Below are 21,342 nucleotides of genomic sequence, written 5' to 3' on the forward strand. Positions count from 1 at the left end.
GGAAAGGAAGATATGAATTGTCTCTGTTTGCAGATGACAAGATCTTATATGTGGAAAACCCTATTGCCTTCCCAAACAATCTGTTAAAACTAAAAAATAAATTCAGCAAAGTTGCTGGATACAAAATTAATACACATTTCTCAAAAAATCAGTTACATTTCTCTATACTAACAATCAACTATCTAAAAAGAAAATTAAGAAACCAATTCCATTTACGACAGTATCAAAAAGAATAAATTATTTCAGAATAAACTTACCCAAGGAGGTGAAATACTTGCACACTGTAAACTATAAAACACAAAGGAAAGAAATGAAAGCAAACACAAAAATGTAAAGACATCCTAAGTTCATGGACTGGAAGAATTAATATTGTTAAAATGTCCATGCTCTCCAAAGTGATCTACAGATTTAATACCATTCCCATCAAAATACCAGTGGCATTTTTTCCCCACAAAAAAAGATAAAACAATCTTAAAATTCAAATGGAACCACGAACGACTCCAATATAGCCAAATCAATTTTGGGCAAGCAGAAAAAAGATGAAGGATTCACACTTCTTGATTTCAAAATATATTACAAAACTACAGTAATCAAAACGTTATATTAGCATAAATACAAAAAGACCAATGAAAAAGAAAAAACAGATGAGAGTAAACATAAACATATCTGGCCAATTGATCCTTGACATGGGTACCATGAATAATACAGTGGGGAAAGGATAGTCTCTTTAATAAATGATGTTGAGAAAACTGGGTATCTATATGCAAAAGAATGAAATTGGACCCTTATCTCACACCATACATAAAAATCAACTCAAATTGGGTTAAAGACTTAAACATAAGACCTGAAACTGTAAAAATCATAGGAGGAAACAGGGGGACAGCTTCTTGACACTGGCCTTGGCAATGATTTTTTTAGATATGAAACAAAGAATACAGGAACTAAAAGCAAAACACACAAGTGGAATTACATCAAACCAAAAAGCTACTGAACAGCAAAGAACCAATTACCAAAATGAAAAGGTAACTTATGGAATGGGAGAAAATATTTGCAAATGATATATCTGACACTAGCTTAATCTCTAAAATATATAAGGAAATTCTACAACTCAATAGCAAAAACCCCCAAATAACCCAATTAAAAGTTGGGCTAAGGATTTGAATAGACATTTCTCCAAAGAAGATATAGAAATGTTCAACAGATTTCTGTATATTATTCTTGTATCCTGCTACCTTGCAGAATTCATTTATTAATTCGAATAGCTTTTGTGTGGAAAATATAAGGTTCTTTATATAGAGTATTATGCCATCTGCAGTAGTGATAATTTTACTTCTTCCCCTCCAATTTTGATAAATTTTATTTCATTTTCTTGTCTGACTGCTGTGGCTAGGACTTCCAATACTATGCTGAATAGAAGTAGTGATGGCAGGTGTCCTTGTTTTGTTCCTAAATTTAGCAGGAAGTCTTTCAGCTTTTCACTGTCGAGTATGATGTTGGCTGTGGGTTTGTCATAAATGGCTTTTATTATGTTGAGATATGTTCCTTCTATACCCACTTAGCTGAGAGCTTTTATCATGAATAGATGTTGAATTTCATCAAATGATTTTTCTGTGTCTATTGAGATGATCAAACAACCCAATCAAAAAAATGGGCTGAAGACCTAAATAGGCATTTCTCCAAAGAAGACATACAGATGGCCAACAGGCACATGAAAATATGCTCAACGTTGCTAATTATTAGAGAAATGCAAATCAAAACTACAATGAAGTATCACCTCACACCAGTCAGAATGGCTATCATCAAAAGTCTGCAAATAATAAATGCTGGAGAGGGTGTGGAGAAAAGGGAACCCTTGTACACTGTTGGTGGGAAGGTAAATTGGTACAGCCACTATGGAAAACAGTATGAATCTTCCTTAAAAAACTAAAAATAGAGCTACCGTATGATCCAGCAATCCCACTCCTGGATATATATATCTGGGAAAAAATGAAAACTCTAATTAGAAAAGATACACGCACCCTAATGTTCATAGCATCACTCTTTACAATAGCTAAGACATAGAAACAACCCAAGTGCCCATCAACAGACAACTGCCTTAAGAAGATGTGGGGTGTGTGTATGTATACACAATAGAATGTTACTCAGCCATAAAAAAAGAATGAAATATTGCCATTTGCAGCAACATGGATGGACCTAGAGAATATTATACTTAGTGAAGCAAGACAGAGAAAGACAAATATATCACTTACATATGGAATCTAAAAAAATAATAGGAATGAATCAATATACAAAACAGAAACAGATTCACAGAGATAGAATACAAACTTATGCTTACCAAATGGGAGAGGGAGGGAAGGAGGGACAAATTTGGAGTATGGAATTAACAGGTACAAACTATCATACTTAAAATAGATAAGCAACAAGGATTTACTGTATAGCACAGGGAATTATATTCATTATCTTATAATAACCCATTATGAAAAATAATCTGAAAAAAGTATACATATATAAGTGAATCCATTTTCTGTACACCTGAAAGAAACACAATATTGTAAATCAACTATATTTCAATAATTAAAAAAAAATGGCCAACAGGTAATATGAAAAGGTGCTCAAAATCACTAATCATGAGGGAAATGCAAATCAAAATCACAAAGAAATACCACCTCACACCTGTTAAGAGGGCTATAATTTAAAAAAAAAGATAATATTTGTGAGGATATGGAGAAAAGGGAACTCTTGTACACTGTTGATGGAAATGTCGATTAGTGCAGCCACTATGGAAAATAGTATGGAGTTTCTTCAAAAAATTAAAAATAGAACTGCCATAGAATCCAACAATCTCACTTCTGGGTACACGTCCAAAGGAAATGAAATCAGGGTCTCAAAGAGATATCTGTACTCCCAAGTTCATCACAGCGTTATTCATAGTAGCCAAGACATGGAAGCAACCTAAATGTCCATTCATGAATGAATGGATAAAGAAAATGTTGTATATACATACCATAGAATATTTTTCAGCCTTCAAAAAGAAAGAAATCCTGTCACTTGCAACAACATGGATGGACCTGGAGGATATTATGCTAAGTGAAATTAGCCAGGCACAGAAGGTCAAATACTATACAATACCACTTATATGAGGAATATAAAATAGTGAATCTCATAGAAACAGAGACTAGAATGGTGGTTTCCAGAGGCTGCAGGGAGGGGGAAATGGAGAGGTATTAGTCACAGGATACAAAGCTTGTTATACAAAATGAATAAATTCTAGAGACCTACTGAACAGCAAAGTGCCTATAATGAACAACACTGTATTGTATACTGAAAAATTTTCTAAGAGGGTAGATCTTATTTTAAGTGCTCTTATCACACACAAAAGTAACAAAGAGGGCTGGAAGAAACTTTTGGAGGTGATGGATATGCTTATGGCACAGATTGTGGTGATGGTTCCATGGCTATATAATTATCTTCAAACTTATCAAGTTGTACATATGAAGTATGCACAATTTTTTTTTCTTTTTTTGCAGTACGCGGGCCTCTCACTGTCGCGGCCTCTCCCGTTGCATAGCACAGGCTCCGGATGCGCAGGCTAGGGATGCACAGGCTCCAGACGTGCAGGCCCAGTGGCCACGGTCCACGGGCCCAGCCGCCCCGCGGCATGCAGGATCCTCCCGGACCGGGGCACGAACCCACGTCCCCTGCATCGGCAGGCGGACTCCCAACCACTGTGCCACCAGGGAAGCCCTATGCACAACTTTTTATATGTCAATCATACCTCAAAGAAAGATAAAAAAAATAAATCATCTTAATACACCACATTAAGAGAATGAGGGAAAAACATCACAGGATCTTAGGAATTAATAGAAAAAATCATTTGATAAAATCCAATGCATTGGACACCAGGAACTCTGGTCTGTGAGCTCTGCACACAGCTCACTGTGAGCCAGTGAAGCTAGACTCAGCACGAAGGAAAAGAAAGAGCTGACTTTCCAAGATGGTGGAGGAGTTGGAGGACATGGAGTTCATCTCTCCCCACAAATGTATCAAGAATACATCTACAAATGGAACAATTCACACAGAGCACCTGCTGAACACTAGCAGAGGACTTCGGACACCTAAAAGGACAAGAAAGATTCCCCATGTAACCAAATAGGACAAAAGAAAGAAGAAGTGAGAAGGAAGAGGAGAGGAAGCAGGATGGGACCTGCACCCCTGGTGGGGAGCTGAAGGTGAGGAGAGGTTCCTGCATCTGGGGAAGACCCGTCGCTGGCAGGGAAACCAGATGGGACAGAGGGGAGATTTGGGGACTCGGAGGAGAGCCCAGCAACTGGTCTGTGGCAGGCAGGACAGAGTGAGACCTACACAGATGGTCCGTGCCACAGCCCTGTGCACCCCAGCCTGAGATGGGTGCCCACCAGTGTGCACAGGGGCTGGGTGCTGGAACGTGGGGTTTGGAGAGCAGACCCAGGGAGGGGACTGCTGATTGCTGTGAGGAGACAGCCTGAGGGGATGGAAATGAGGAGCTATGTAACTGGGAATGCTTGTAGAGGAAGCCCGGACCACCACAGAAGTGAAGTGCCACTGTTGAGTGACACACAAAAGGTGGGGCTGTATTGCAGCCTCTCTTCTCATGTGCCAAACCCTGCCTCCACAGGCACTACGGAGGGCTCCCACCAGGGCTGGCTCACACGCCCCTGCCATCGCCTCTTCCCCACCACCCCCGGCCTGGGCAACCTGCTCGCCCCAATCGCTGCCTGACAGGCTCCTTCCTGCCTGACAGGCTTGTGTGTTCTGACAATCTCTGGAGCAGACTCTGGTGGGAGGAACGCATGCAGAGGTGGGGCTGAAACCACAGCTGAGCCCCAGGGACCACGTGACTAAGGAAGAAGAACTGAAATCTCTCCTCGCGGCTGTGCACACCAAGGAGTTACATCTCTAACGGCTTCCCAAATTCAGCACCTGCAAAACACCTGAAAGGATAACAAGTGTTCCTGCAGCTGGGATGGGTCTGGCTTTAGCAGGTTTTGTGGGCTTTGTGAACACGTATATGTGGTGGTTGGGCCAGGCCAGAGTTTGAGCTGCCTCCATAGCTCCCACAGTGGGTCCAGGTGCATGACTACTGCAGTCCTGGGACCTGACCTCAGTGGACCTGCGCTGGTGGCCTGGTGAAAACAAAGCCTGAGTCACCAGGGCCAATTACCGGCATACCCAAAGGTAAGGTGGGACTGAGAGCAGTGCTAACAACGGTGGACTTTGTGAGCCTGCACAACGGTGAAAGGGGATAGAAGAGAGCACATTCATAGGTGAACAGCTCCAGAGAAGGAATACTCAGTGGCTTCTCTCCCAGTAGGAGTGCTCCAATCCCACCTACCTTGCACCACAGATCAGGATCACAGCTAAGAAACAGATCTGGGGGTCTCTACTCCACCAATAGGGAGCAGACACCATCCCTGACAGGGCAGTGATAACCACAGGGCAAAGGGGAGGGCCTGCTCAATATCCATGGCAGGCTCTGGTCACCACAACAGCAGTCAAACCTCCTATCAAGGGGATAATGGCACAAGCCTCTGGATCAACCTCACCCACTAGGGAACAGACACCAGAAACAAAAGGAACTACCATCCTGCAGCCTGTGGAAAGGAGGCCAAAAACACAGTAAGTTAGACAAAATGAGATGACAAAGAAATAGATTGCAGATGAAGGAGCAAGATAAAAACCTACAAGAACAACTAAATGAAGACGAGATAGGCAATCTACCTGAAAAAGAATTCAGAATAATGATAGTAAAGATGATCTAAGATCTCAGAAAAAGACTGGAGGCACAGATAGAGAAGACAGAAGAAGTGTTTAACAAAGACCTAGAAGAACTAAAGAAGAAGCAAACAGAGATGAACAATACAATAACTAAAATGAAAAATACACTAGAAGGAATCAATAGCAGAATAACTGAGGCAAAGGAATGGATAAGTGAGCTGGAAGACAGAATGGTGGAAATCACTGCCACAGAAGAGAGTGAAGAAAAAACAATAAAAAGAAATGTGGACAGTCTCAGAGACCTCTGGGACAACATTAAACATACAACATTCGAATTATAGGGGTCCCAGAAGAAGAAGAAGAAAACGAGAAAGGGCCTAAGAAAATATTTTAACAGATTATAGTAAAAAACTTCCCTAACATAGGAAAGGAAATAGTCACTCAAGTCCAGGAAGCGCAGAGAGTCCCATACAGGATAAACCCAAGGAGGAATATGCCAAGACACATATTAATCAAACTCACAAAAATTAAACACAAAGAAAAAAATCTTAAAAGCAACAAGGAAAAAGCAACAAATAACACACAAGGAAATCCCCATAGGGCTATCGGCTGATTTTTTCAGCTGATACTCTGCAGGCCAGAAGGGAGTGGCAGGATATATTTAAAGTGATGAATGGGAAAAACATACAACCAAGAATACTCTACACAGCACGGCTCTCATTCAGATTTGACAGAGAAATCAAAAGCTTTACAGACAAGCAAAAGGTAAGAGAATTCAGCACCACCAACCCAGCATTACAACAAATGATAAAGGAACTTCTCTAGGCAGGGGGAAAATAAGGGGGGGGGCAAAAATAGAAATAAGAAAACCCCAAATGGGAAAGCTCACAGGAAAATGCAGACATACAATAAAAGCAGGAAATCAACCATATACAAATATAATATCAAAACCAGCAACCATGAGAAGAGTAGAGTATGAATGCAGGAAATGGTAATTGCATTTGAAAGCAAACAACCAGCAACTAAAAACGACCTTGAATATATATAGACTGTTTTATCAAAACCTCATAGGATATGCAAATCAAAAAGCTACAGCACATTAAAAAAAAAAAAAGCTACAGCACATACACACACACCAAAAGAAAAACCAACCCAAACACAACACTAAAGATGGTCATCAAACCACAAAATAAGAGAACTAAAGGGGAAGGGAAGAAAAAAAATCTACAAAAACAAACGCCAAAAAACTAAGAAAATGGAAATAGGAACATACATATAAATAATTACCTCAAATGCAAATGGATTAAATCCTCCAACCTAAAGACACAGGCTGGCTGATGGGATACAAAAACAAGACCTGTATACATGCTGTCTACAAGAAACCCACTTCAGACCTAGGGACACATACAGACTGAAAGTGAGGGGATGGAAAAAGATATTCCATGCAAATAGAAATCAAAAGAAAGATGGAGGAGGAATACTAATATCAGACAAAATAGACTTTAAAGCAAAGACTATTTCAAGAGACAAAGAAGGACACTACATAATGATCAAGGGATCAATCCAAGAAGAAGATATAGCAATTGTAAATATTTATGCACCCAGAATAGGAGTACCTCAATATATAAGGCAAATACTAACAGCCATAAAATGGGAAATTGATAGTAACACAGTCATAGTAGGGGACTTTAACACCCCACTTTCACCAATGGACAGATCATCCAAAATGAAAATAAAGAAGGAAACACATGCTTTAAATGACACATTAAACAAGATGGACTTAACTGATATTTATAGGACATTCCATCCAAAAACAACTGAATACACTTTCTGCTCAAGTGCTCATGGAACATTCTTCAAGATAGATTATATCTTGGGTCACAAATCAAGCCTTGGTAAATTTAAGAAAATTGAAATCATATCAAGTATCTTTTCCGACCACAACGCTATAAGACTAGATATCAATTACAGGATAAAAACTGTACAAAATACAAACACATGGAGGCGAAACCATATGCTACTAAATAACCAAAAGATCACTGAAGAAATCAAAGAGGAAATTTTTAAAATACCTAGAAACAAATGACAATGAAAACAAGACAACCCAAAACCTATGGGATGCAGTAAAAGCAGTTCTAAGAGGGAAGTTTATAGCAATACAACCAATCCTATGTCAAGAAACAAAAACAATCTCAAATAAACAACTTAACCTTACACTTAAAGCAATGAGAGAAAGAAGAACAAAAAAAACCAAAGTTAGCAGAAGGAAAGAAATCATGAAGATCCGATCAGAAATAAATGAAAGAGAAATGAAGGAAACAATAGCAAAGATCAATAAAACTAGAAGCTGGTTCTCTGAGAAGATAAGAAAAAAACAATAAACCATTAGCTCGACTCGTCAGGAAAAAAAGGGAGAAGACTCAAATCAATACAATTAGAAATGAAAAAGGAGAAGTAACAACTGACACTGCAGAAATACAAAGAATCATGAGAGATTATTACAAGCAACTATATGCCAATAAAATGGACAACCTGGAAAAAATGGACAAATTCTTAGAAAATCACAATCTTCCAAGACTGAACAAGGAAGAAATACAAAATATAAACAGACCAAACATAGGCACTGAAATTGAAATTATGAGTAAAAATCTTCCAACAAACAAAAGCCCAAGACCAGATGGCTTCACAGGCGAATTCTATGAAACATTTAGGGAAGAGCTAACACCTATGCTTCTCAAAGTCTTCCAAAATATAGCAGAGGGAGGAACACTCCCGAACTCACTCTACGAGGCCACCATCACCCTGATACCAAAACCAGACAAAGATGTCACAAACAAAGAAAGAAAACTACAGGCCAATATCACTGATGAACATAGATGCAGAAGTCCTCAACAAAATACTAGCAAAAGGGAATCCAACAACACATTAAAAGGATCGTACACCATGATCAAGTGGGATTTATCCCCAGGATGCAAGGATTGTTCAATATCTGCAAATCAATCAGTGTGAAACACCACATTACTAAATTGAAGAATAAAAACCATCGTCTCAATAGATGCAGAAAGCTTTTGACAAAATTTTGACCAATTTATGATAAAAACTCTCCAGTAAGTGGGCACAGAGGGAACCTACCTCAATATAATAAAGGCCATATATGACAAACCCACAGCAAACATCATTCTCAATGGTGAAAAACTGAAAGAATTTCCTCTAAGATCAGGAAAAAGACAAGGATGCCCACTCTCACCACTGTTATCCAACATAGTTTTGGAAGTCCTAGCCAGGGCAATCAGAGAAGAAAAATAATAAAAGGAATCCAAATTGGAAAAGATGACGTAAAACTGTCACTGTTTGCAGATGACATGATACTATACATAGAAAATCCTAAAGATACTACCAGAAAACTACTAGAGCTTATCAGTGAATTTGGTAAGGTTGCAGGATACAAAATTAATACACAGAAATCTCTTGCATTCCTAAACACTAACAATGAAAGACCAGAAAGAGAAATCATTTACCCCATTTACCATCACATCAAAAAGAATAAAATACCTAGGAATAAACCTACCTCATGAAGCAAAAGAACTGTACTCAGAAAACTATAAGATACTGATGCAAGAAATCAAAGATTACACAAACAGATGGAGAGATATACCATGTTCTTTGAAAAAATCGATATTGCCAAAATGCCTAAACTACCCAAAGTAACCTAATATTCAATGCAATCCCTATCAAATTACCAATGGCATTTTTTATAGAATTAGAGCAAAAAATTTTATAATTTGTATGGAAACACAAAAGACTACGAACAGCCACAGCAACTTCGAGAAAGGAAAACAGAGCTGGAGGAAACAGGCTCCCTGACTTCAAAATATACTACAAAGCTACAGTAATCAAAACAGTATGTTACTGGCACAAAAACAGAAATATAGATCAACGGAACAGGATACAAAGGCCAGTGAGAAACCTACTCATCTATAGTCACCTAATCTATGACAAAGGAGGCAAGAATATCCAATGGAGAAAAGACAGCATCTTCAATAAGTGGTGCTGGAAAAACTGGGCAGCTACATGTAAATGAATGAAATCACAACACTCCCTAACACCATACATAAAAATAAACTCAAAATGGATTAAAGACCTAAATGTAAGGCCGGATACTATAAAACTCTTAGAGGAAAACATCAGAAGAACACTCTTTGACATAAATCACAGCAAGATCTTTTTTGATCCACCTCCTAGAATAATGGAAATAAAAATAAACAAATGGGACCTAATGAAACTTCAAAGCTTTTGCACAGCAAAGCAAACCATAAACAAAATGAAAAGACAACCCTGAGGATGGGAGAAAATATTTGCAAATGAAGCAACTGACAAGGAATTATTCTCCAAAATATACAAACAGCTCATGCAGCTCAATAAAAAAAAAAACCCAATCAAAAAATGGGGGGAAGATCTAAGTAGACATTTCTCCAAAGAAGACATTCAGATAGCTAAGAGGCAGATGAAAAGGTGTTCAACATCACTAATTATTAGAGAAATGCAAATCAAAACTACAATGAGGTATTACCTTACACCAGTCAGAATGGCCATCATCAAAATATCTACAAACAGTAAATGCTGGAGAGGGTGTGGAGAAAAGGGAACCCTCCTACACTGTTGGTGGGAAGGTAAATTGGTAAAGCCACTATGGTGAACAGTATGGAATTCCTTAAAAAACTAAATATAGAGCTACCATATGATCCAGAAATCCCACTCCTGGGCATATATCCAGAGAAAACGATAATTCAAAAAGATACACGCACCCCAATGTTCACTGCAGCACTATTTACAATAGCCAGGATATGGAAGCAACGTAAATGTCCATCAACAGAGGAATGCATAAAGAAGATGTGGTACATATATACAATGGAATATTACTCAGCCATAAAAAAGAATGAAATAATGCCATTTGTAGCAACATGCATGGACCTAGAGATTGTCATACTGAGTGAAGTAAGTCAGACACATAAAGACAAATATATGAAATCACTTATATGTGGAATCTAAAAAAAGGGTACAAATGAACTTATCTACAAAACAGAAATAGTGTTACAGATGTAGAAAACAAACTTATGGCTGTCGTGTGGTAAGGGGAGGGATAAATTGGGAGATTGGGATTGACATATACACACTACTGTATATAAACCAGATAACTAATAAGGACTTGTTGTATAGCACAGGGACCTCTACTCAGTACTCTGTAATGGCCTATATGGGAAAGGAATCTAAAATAGAGTGGATATATGTATATGTATAACTGATTCACTTTGCTGTACACCAGAAACTTAAACACAACATTGTAAATGAACTGTACTCCAATAAATTTTTTTTAAATTAAAAAATATGCCAGTATCACATCTAATACAAATACCACACCTAATGTAATACTCCCTAATAAAAGTATCATTGTTAAAAAACATCCAATGCATTGCCATGATAAATACACTGAATAAACTAGGAATAGAAGGGAACTTCCTCCACATGATAAAAGCATTTATGAAAAACCCTCAGCTAACAACATACTTAAGGATGAAAAACTTATAAGGAAACTCCTAAGATCAGAAACAAAAGAATATCTATCTTCACCACATCAATTCAAAATTGAAATGGAAGTTCTATCCAAGCCAATTAGGCAAGAAAAAGGAATAAAAGTCATATAAATTGGAAAGCAAGAAGTAAAACGCTATTTGCTGATGAATGATCCTGTACATTAAAAAATCCAAAGAATCTACAAGAAAGCTACGAGAGCTAATAAACCAATTCATCCAAATTATAGGGCATAATATCAACACACAAAGAATAGTTTTGTTTCTGCATGCCTGCAATGAATAATCTGAAAAGGAAATTAAAGTAATTTAAATTTCATTTAAAATAGCAACTAAATAAAATCTTTAGAAATTAAATGAAGGAAGGAGATGCAAGATTCATACTCTGGAAAGTAAAAAACACGACAGAAAGAAATTAAATGAGACCTAAGTATTTGTGAGACTCCCCATGTTTATGATTTGAAGACTTAATATTGTTAAGATGGCAATACTTTCCTTATTGATATATGGATTCAATGCTATCTCTATGAAAATGCCAATGACCTTTTTTTAATATATGGAAAAACTAAACCTCAAAATCCTATGCAACAGCAAGGGTCTCCAGATAGCCAAAACAATCCTGAAAAAGAATAAAATTGAAAGTCTTACATTTCCCAATTTCAAAACTTACTACAAAGCTACAGTACTTAAAACAGTATGATATTGGCATAAGAATATACATATAGACCAACGAAATCGAATTGAGTATCCAGAAATAAACCTACACATTAGTGGCTAAAACAATTTCAAGAACAATGCCAAGAGCATTCAATGGGAAAGAACAGTCTCTTCAAAAATTATGCCAGGACAACTGAATATCCACATGTAAAATGATGAATTTGGATCCTTGCCTCATACAATACACAAAAATTAACTCAAAGTGGATCAGTGACCTGAACATAAGAGCTAAAACTATAAAACTCTTGGGCAAAAGACAGAGATAATTCTTCATGACTTTGTATCTATCAATGGTTTCTTAAATATGACATGAAAAGTACAAGCTTCAAAAGGAAAAAATAAATTGGACTTTAACAAAATCTTTTGTGCATCAAAGGATGTTATCAAAAAATGAAACAACAATTCACTGTTGGGAGACAATATTTGCAACTCATGTATTTGATGAAGATCCACTGACCAGTACATATAAAGAAAGTCTACAACCCCCAAACAAACCCAATTAATAATAGGCAAAGTACTTGAATAGACATTTCTTCAAATAAATATACAAATGGCTAACAAGTGTACAAAAACCTGATCAACATCAGTAGCCATTAGGAAAATCCAAATGAAAACCACAATGAGATACAACTTCACACTAACTAGGATGCCTATATTAATAATTTTTTTAAATGGCATTTAATAAGTATTGTTGAGAATGTGGAGAAAGTGGAACCCTTGTACATTGCTGATGGGAATGTAAAATGTTACAGTCACTGTGGAAAAGAGTTTGGCCATACCTTAGTAAATTAAACATAGAATTACCATATGACCCACCATATGACTTCAATATATCTGAGGTGTTAAAATTTCCAGGGGTGGGTATGGGTAATGGGGAAAATATTGTCTAAAAAGCCTCCTTAGAAGGGTAAGAAATACAAGGTATTATAATTTCAAAATGGCTTTTTTTCAATTAGACCAGTGAATGGCAAACAGTGACATCTTACAATTTCAAGTATTTATTGGCCATTATTATATTTGTGATTGGGTGATATGGCTTTTTAAATTCCTTATAAATTTTTGGAGGTAGTAGTGTTTATTGATTTACAAGAGCTTTTACATAATATATTAGATGTACTAACAGTTTGACATACATATTGTTATATGGACACTATTTTGTGCAGCCAAATCTCTTAATCTCTTGTATTTTCCCCTTTTACTGTCATATGTAGGGAGTCCTTTACCATGCCAGTATTATGTAACTTTTTAAATAGACTTCATTTTTGGGAGCAGATTTAGGTTCACAGTAAAACTGAACAGAAGGTACAGAGATTTCCCATATGCCCCTTGCCCCCACACATTAGCCTACCCCATTATCAACATCCCCCCACAAGAATGGTACATTTGTTACAACTGATGAACCTACATTGACATATCATTATCACCTAAAATCTGTAATTTACATTAAGGTTAACTATTCATGTATATTATATGGGTTTGGATAAATGTATATTGACATGTATCCACCATTATAATATCATACAAAATGTTTCACTGCCCTAAAAGTCCTCCGTGCTCCACCTATTAATAACTCTCTCCCCCTTAACCCATGGCAATCACTGAAATTTTTACTGTTTCCACAGTTTTGCCTTTTCCAGAATGTCAAATAGTAGTAATTATATATTACGTACACTTTTCAGATTTACTTCTTTCACTTAGTAATATGCATTTAAGTTTCCTCCATGTCTTTTCATGTCTTGATAGATTATTTCTTTTAGTAATGATAATTTTCCATTGTCTGGATTTACCAAAGCTTATTTATCAATTTACCTGGACACCTTGGTTGCTTCCAAGATTTAGCAATCATGAATAAAGCTGCTATAAACAATCTTGTGCAGGTTTTTGCGTGGGCACAAGTTTTCACCTGCTTTGGGTAAATTCTAAGGAATATGATTGCTGGATGATATGGTAGGAGTATGTTTAGCTTTGTAAGAAACTGCCAAACAGCCTTCAAGAGTGTCTGTACCATTCTGCATTCCCTGTAACATTGAGCAAGAATTCCTGTTCCTCCACATCCTCAACAGCATTTGGTTTTGTCAGTGTTCTGGATTTTGGTCATTCTAATAGGTGTGTAGTAGAATCTCATAATTGTTTTAAATTGCATTTCCCTGATAAGATACGATGTTGAGCATCTTTTCATATGTTTATTTGCCTTGTATATCTTTTTTGGTGAGGTGTCTGTTAATTGGGTTGACCCATTTAATTGGATTGTTTGCTACTTACTGTTGAGTTTTTAGAGTTATTTGTATATTTTGGGTAATAGTCCTCTATCAGATATGTTTTTTACAAATATTTTCAACCACTTTGTGACTTGTCTTCTCATTCTCTTGACAGTGTCTTTTGCAGAGCAGAATTTTAAAATTTAACAAAGTCCAGATTATCAATTATTTCTTTCATGGACTGTGCTTTTAGTGTTGTATCTAAAAAGTCATCACTAAACCCAAGGTCATCTAGATTTTCTCTTATGTCAGCTTATAGGAGTTTTATAGTTTTTCATTTAAAATTTAGCTCTGTGATCTATTCTGAGTTAATTTTTGTGAAGGATATAAAGTCTGTACCTAATAGATTAAGTTTCTTGCATGTGGATGTCCAGATATTTCAGCACCATTTATTGAGGAGACTAACTTTTCTCCATCCTATTGCATTTAGCCCTTTGTCAAAGATCAGTTGACTATATTTATGTTGGTATATTTCTGGACTCTCTACCCTGTTCCATTTATCTATTTGTCTATTCTTTTGCCAGTATCACACCATCTTGATTACTAAGTCTTGAAGTCAGGTAATATCAGTCCTCTCACTCTGTTCTCCTTCAGTATTGAGGTGGCTATCCTGGGTCTTTTGCTTCTTCATGTAAACTTAATATCATATAAACTTGCTAGGATTTTGATCGGGACTGCATTGAACCTATAAATAAGGTTGGGAAGAACTGACATCTTGACAGTATTGAGTCATCCTACCCATAAACGTTGAGTGTTTCTCCATTTATTTAGCTCTTCTTTGAATTCTTTCGTAGGAGTTTTGTAGTTTTCCTCATATAGATCTTACACATATTATGTTAGATTTATACACAAGTATTTCATTTTTTAGGTGCTGACGTAAATCTGTAATTTCAAGTTCCACTTTTTCATTGTTGGTGTTTAGGGAAAAAATGGACATTGTAATATTAATCTTGTATCCTGCAACTTTGCTATAATCACTTATTAGTTTCAGAAGCTTTTTGTTGATTCAGATTTTCTACGTAGACAATGATATCATTTGTGAACAAAGAAAATATATTTTTTTTCCTTTTTGGCCATGGCATGTGACTTGTGGGATCTCAGTTCTCTGACCAGGGATTGAACCCAGGCCATGGCAGTGAAAGCCTGCAGTCCTAACCACTAGGTCATCAGGGAACTCCCCAGTTTTATTATTATTATTTTTTGCTCTAAATCTGTATCCCTTTTATTTCCTTTTCTTGTTTTATTGCATTACCAAGGACTTCCAATATGATGTTAAAAGCAGTGATGAAAGGAAACAGCTTTACCCTGTTCCTGATCTCTCTGGGAAATGTTCTAGTTTCTCACCATTATATATGATACTAGCTGTAGACTTTTTGTAGATACTTTTTACCAATCTAAGGAAGTTCCCCTCTTTTCTTAGTTTGAAAGTTTTTATCATGAATGGGTGTTACATTTCTATCAAATGCTTTTTTCTGTATATACTGATATGATCATGTGATGTTTCTTTTTTAGCTTGTTGATGTGATGGATTACATTAATTGATTTTTGAGACTTGAAGCAGGCTTTCATACATCGAAAAATCCCACTTAGTCATGGTATATAACTTTTTGTACAAAGATCTTGATTTACTTTTGTAACAAAGGAGAAAGGGTTTTTAAAAAATTAACCCATCTGATTGTTTTAGGTGTATGTTTTGGGTGGGAACCTCGGCTTATTTCCTATCAATAGTTAATCTGTTGTCACAATATGTCTAGGATATTTCATTCCATTCTCCTCTCATTCAGAATGTCACTTTATCTACTGTTTCTGCAATGAGCCTGTATTTTCATGACTTCTGCATTTAAATTCTTCACCTTATTCCATATATTAGTAACAATCTTTCTAGTAAACAAATTAAGAATACCAGAGCTGGTGGACTTCTAAATGGAGTTTTTGCTTCCCTCTGAAGAAATCAGATTTTTGTCCACATATCCTATAATGAAATATTCCACGTCAATACTCTTGCTAAAGTGAATATATGAACTATTTTTCAATAGGTGGCAAACTGTTTGTTACCAGTTTGCAAAGACATAACTAGCTTTCATCAAAATGTAAACGTACTCATAGCTACTTTCATCAAGAAAATTTTGCTACAAAAATAATGTGTGCTTTGATGTAGTCCATTCAAATTTTGGCACAAATTCCTTGTTTTCATTTTAGACTGGCACTTTGGGTAGCATCACTCAAGAATGATCATATGAAAGTAACATCAGCAAGATGGTGAAACAGGTGGTCCCTGGATTCGGTCACCCTCTCAGAAAGGCAACTAGCATTTATCAGAGACAAGACACTTTTGTGAATATTCCAGAACCTGGGGGTGAGGCTGAAGCATGCCCTTGGACAAAAAAAAAAAAAAAAAAAAAAAAAAAGGCCAGAAAAACTACATTAGAAAAGATAGACGAGCAATTTCACTTTCATTGCATTGCCCCGCCTCCAGACCAGCAGAATGCCACACTGAGGGTCCCTCTGGGTTTATGGCTACTCCAGCATGAAAAAGAGAGCTCAAGGTGGACATCCAGCTTCCCCAGCAGTGTTAGACAATTCCTGGGAGTCCCACTTCAATCTTACTTCATAGGTATCACTAGGGGAACCAGTGGGCCTAGACTACAGGGGATCTGCTAGAGATGAAAAGGGGGTGACGCTCATGGCAACCAGCAAGCAGATCTTGGCAGACTGTATTCCAACTGGCAGCAGCTCCTGTGCAGAGAGCTCAGCCATCTGCAGAACCGTGCCAGTGGACTCAAGTTGGCAAGGAGCTTGGCTGGCAGTTCTGCCTGGTTTAGGTCCTCAGCCAATAGGCTGTCCCCATGGAGTCCATCATATGACCTCACTTGGACAGAGTGGCAAGCCAGTAGCTCTGCCCAACTTCTAAGCATAGTCTCCAGTCCCACCCAACCAGTAAGCCTGGCTAGGGACCCCAAGCAACTACAGAGCCCATCCTATGGCCCACTGAGGCAGTGAGTCAAGCCAGCAGTCCTACCCAACTTTGGAGCATGGCTTCCAGTCTCTCCTGAGCTGGGTGCCCAAACAGCAACCTCAGATTACAGCCAATGACCCCCATCCAGGCAGAGAGCCAAACCAACAGCCCCATCAAACTACAGAATATAGCATCTGGTCCCGCTTGACCAGGGAATATAAGCTGTGACACCATGTGGCCATGGCACACAGTCTATAGCTCCACACAGACAGAGAGCCAAGCTGAATTCCCCACCGAATTGTTGGGCATAGCCTCCAGCCCTGCCCAATCAGGAAGCCTGGCCAGAGGTCCTGGACTGTGGACCACATTCTTCAGCCCCACTTGGGCAGGAAGCCAAGCAAGTAACCCTGCCCAACTGTGGAGGATAGCCTCTGCCTCACCTCACCCTCCTCTAAGTGGGGAACCTGAATAATAACCTTGGACAGCCACAGAGCCCATTCTACAGGACTATACTTGAATGGGTGGTCAAACCAGCAGCCCCACCTAACTGTGGAACAGGGCTTGCAGCTTCACCCAACAAGGGTGCCTGGGTAGCAACCCTGCTCAGCCATAATGTCCAGCCTATGGTACTGCCCAATTGGTGAACACAGCCTACTGCCTCATATGGGTAAGGAGCCTAACCATCAGCTCTGCCTAATCATGGAGCATCTACCATTGCCTCACTTGTCTAGGGAGAACAGAAAGCCAACCCACCCAACTGCACAGCACATCCTACAACCTCACAGAACTGCAGAGTATAGCTGGTGGCCATGCCAGACTAGGGAGCCTGGGCAGGTACCCAACTGGAGAGCCTACCCTATGGCCCTGGCCAACTGTAAGGCAAAGCTTGTGGCTTTTCCTGATTATAGACAGCCTGAGGCCTGGTCTAATCATGAAACCCAGACTACTGGCCCACCTGACTCTAGAGCCCAGCTAGCAGGTATGTCCAACCAGGGAGCCCTGACAGCAGCCCTGCCCTAACATGGAGGCCAGCCAGCAGGCTTAACTGACCATGGAGCACAGCCACTGGTCACCACTCCCCTGATCTCAGAGTATGGGAGGTGGTCCTGCCAAACTAGAGACCCTGATAGCAAGCCCTCTCTGCCCATGGACACTGTAAGTGATACATCCAGAACCCCAAACTGGACTGACTGACTGATAAACAACTTTCCCTGCTAAATTGAATCTGTAAAGGTTAGAAGAAGAGACCATTTCCTCAGTTACACAGATACCAACATACGAACACAAGGATCATGAAGGATCATGTAAACATGACACTACCAAAGAAAACTAATAAAGCTCCAATAACTGACCCTAAAAAAATGGAGATCTAAGAAATGACTGATGACAAATAATTCAGAATAATCCTCTTAAAGAAGTTCAGTGAACTACATGAAAACACAACTGGAAAACTGAACAAAACTAGGAAAACAATACATGAAAATAATTAGAAATTCCACAAAGAAATACAAACCATTAAAAACAACAACAGAAATCCTAGAGCTGAAAAATACAACGACTGAACTGAAGAATTCAATACAGAGCTTCAGCAACAGACTTGATGAAGCAAAATAAAAAATTAGTGAACTTGAAGACATGTCATTTGAAATTATCAGGTCAGAGGAGCAAAAAGAAAAAAGAATGAAAAAGAGAGAAGAAAGCATACAGGACTTAAAGAACACCTTAAGGTGAAACAATACATCTGGGATTGTGGGAATCCCAGAAGAAGCGAGAAAGAAAGGGACAAATGTTTATTTAAAGAAATGATGGCTGAAAATGTCCAAACTTGGGGAGAGAAAAGGACATTGAGATTCACAAGGCCCAAAATTCCTTACATAGGATGAACATGAAAAGGGCTACACCAAGATACATTATAATTAAATTGTAAAAAGTTAAAGACAAAGAATTTTGAAAGCAAAAGGGAAAAGAAATTCGTTACATACAAGGGAGTCCCATAAGATTATCAGTGGATTTTGCAGCAGAAACCTTACAAGTCAGGAGAGTACAGGAAGATACATTTAAAATACTGAAAGAAAAAAGTCAACCAAGAGTACTATATCCAGCAAAGCTGTCCTCAGATATAAAGGAGAGATAAAGATGTTCCCAAACAAACAACTGATGAGGGAGTTCATCAGCACTACACTTGGCTTCCAAGGAATGCTAAAGGGAGTTCTTCAAGCTGAAAAGAAATGGTACCATTTAACAGTGTAAAACATATGAATGAGTAAAACTCATTGCTGAAGGTACATATTCAGATTCTCTAATACTGTAATGGTGATGTATAAAACACTTTCAACTCTAAATTTTTTTTTTTAAAACCTTATATATATGACAGCAAGAGAAGAAAGGAAGAGACTACAAAAGCCAGAAAACAACAGAATGGCACTGGTAAGTCCTAACCTATCAATATTATTTTAAAGAGAAATGGATTGAATTCTCCAATCAAGAGACACAGAGAACATAGGCAAAACATTTTCTGACATAAATCATAGCAATACTTTCTTAGATCAGTCTCCCAAAGCAAAAGAAATAAAAGCCAAAGTAACAAATGGGCTCTAATAAAACTTATAAGCTTTTGCACAGCAAAGGAAACCATAAACAAAAAGAAAAGACAACCTACAGACTGGGAGAAAATATTTGCAAATGATGCAACCAACAGGGGATTAATCTCCAAAATATACAAACAGCTCAAACAGCTCAATATAAAAAACAAACAACCCAATCAAAAATTGGGCAGAAGGGCTTCCCTGGTGGCACAGTGGTTGAGAATCTGCCTGCTAATGCAGGGGACACAGGTTCGAGCCCTGGTCTGGGAAGATCCCACATGCCGCGGAGTGGCTGGGCCCGTGAGCCACAACTACTGAGCCTGCGCATCTGGAGCCTGTGCTCCGCAACAAGAGAGGCTGCAATAGTGAGAGGCCTGCGCACGGCGATGAAGAGTGGCCCCCGCTTGCCACAACTAGAGAAAGCCCTCGCACAGAAATGAAGACCCAAGACAGCCAAAAATAAATAAATAAATAAACAAACAAATAAATAAATAAATAAAATTGGGCAAAAGACCTAAATAGACATTTCTCCAAAGAAGACACACTGATGGTCGAAAGGCATGTGAAAGGGAATACTCAACATTGCTAATTATTAGCAAAATGCAAATCAAAACTATAATGAGATATCACCCCACACCAGTCAGAATGACCATTATCAAAAAGTCTACAAACAGGGGCTTCCCTGGTGGCGCAGTGGTTGACAGTCTGCCTGCCGATGCAGGGGAGCAGGGGACACGGGTTTGTGCCCTGGTCCAGGAAGATCCCACGTGCCGCGGAGCAGCTGAGCCCGTGAGGCATGGCTGCTGGGCCTGCGCGTCTGGAGCCTGTGCTCTGCAACAGGGGAGGCCACAACAGTGAGAGGCCTGTGTACCGCAAAAAAAGAAAAAAAACAATTGGGCAGAAGACCTAAATAGACATTTCTCCAAAGAAGACACACAGATGGTCAAAAGGCATGTGAAAAGGAATACTCAACATTGCTAATTATTAGCAACATGCAAATCAAAACTATAATGAGGTATCACCCCACACCAGTCAGAATGACCATTATCAAAAATTCTACAAATGGGGGCTTCCCTGGTGGCGCAGTGGTTGAGAGCCCACCTGCCGATGCAGGGGACATGGGTTTGTGCCCCGGTCTGGGAAGATCCCACATGCCGCGGAGCGGCTAGGCCTGTGAGCCATGGCTGCTGAGCCTGCGCGTCTGGAGCCTGTGCTCTGCAATGGGAGAGGCCACAACAGTGAGAGGCCCGCATACCGCAAAAAAAAAAAAAAAAGGTCTACAAATAATAAATGCTGCAGAGGATGTGGAGAAAAGGGAACACTTGTACACTGTTGGTGGGAATGTAAACTGGTACAGCCACTATGGAGAGCAGTATGGAGGTTCCTTAGAAAACTAAAAATAGAGCTACCATATATTCCAGCAATCCCACTCCTAGGCATATATCCAGAAAAGGCAAAAATTCTAATTTGAAAAGATACATGCA

At 38.5% G+C, this 21,342-nt stretch overlaps 1 long non-coding RNA gene across 1 annotated transcript; it reads left to right on the forward strand.

The window, feature by feature from the left end:
- The first annotated feature begins 1,107 nt into the window (after positions 1-1,107).
- On the forward strand, positions 1,108-20,903 carry LOC113616474 (uncharacterized). Its single transcript, XR_003431308.1, has 2 exons — positions 1,108-1,143; positions 20,741-20,903. It is a non-coding gene; the product is annotated as an uncharacterized LOC113616474 (long non-coding RNA).
- Positions 20,904-21,342: the final 439 nt, after the last annotated feature.

The sequence above is a fragment of the Aethalodelphis obliquidens genome, unplaced genomic scaffold (genome assembly GCF_003676395.1).
Source record: "Aethalodelphis obliquidens isolate GAN/ISIS:26980383/991018 unplaced genomic scaffold, ASM367639v1 scaffold143, whole genome shotgun sequence".
Classification (NCBI taxonomy): Eukaryota; Metazoa; Chordata; class Mammalia; order Artiodactyla; family Delphinidae; genus Aethalodelphis; species Aethalodelphis obliquidens.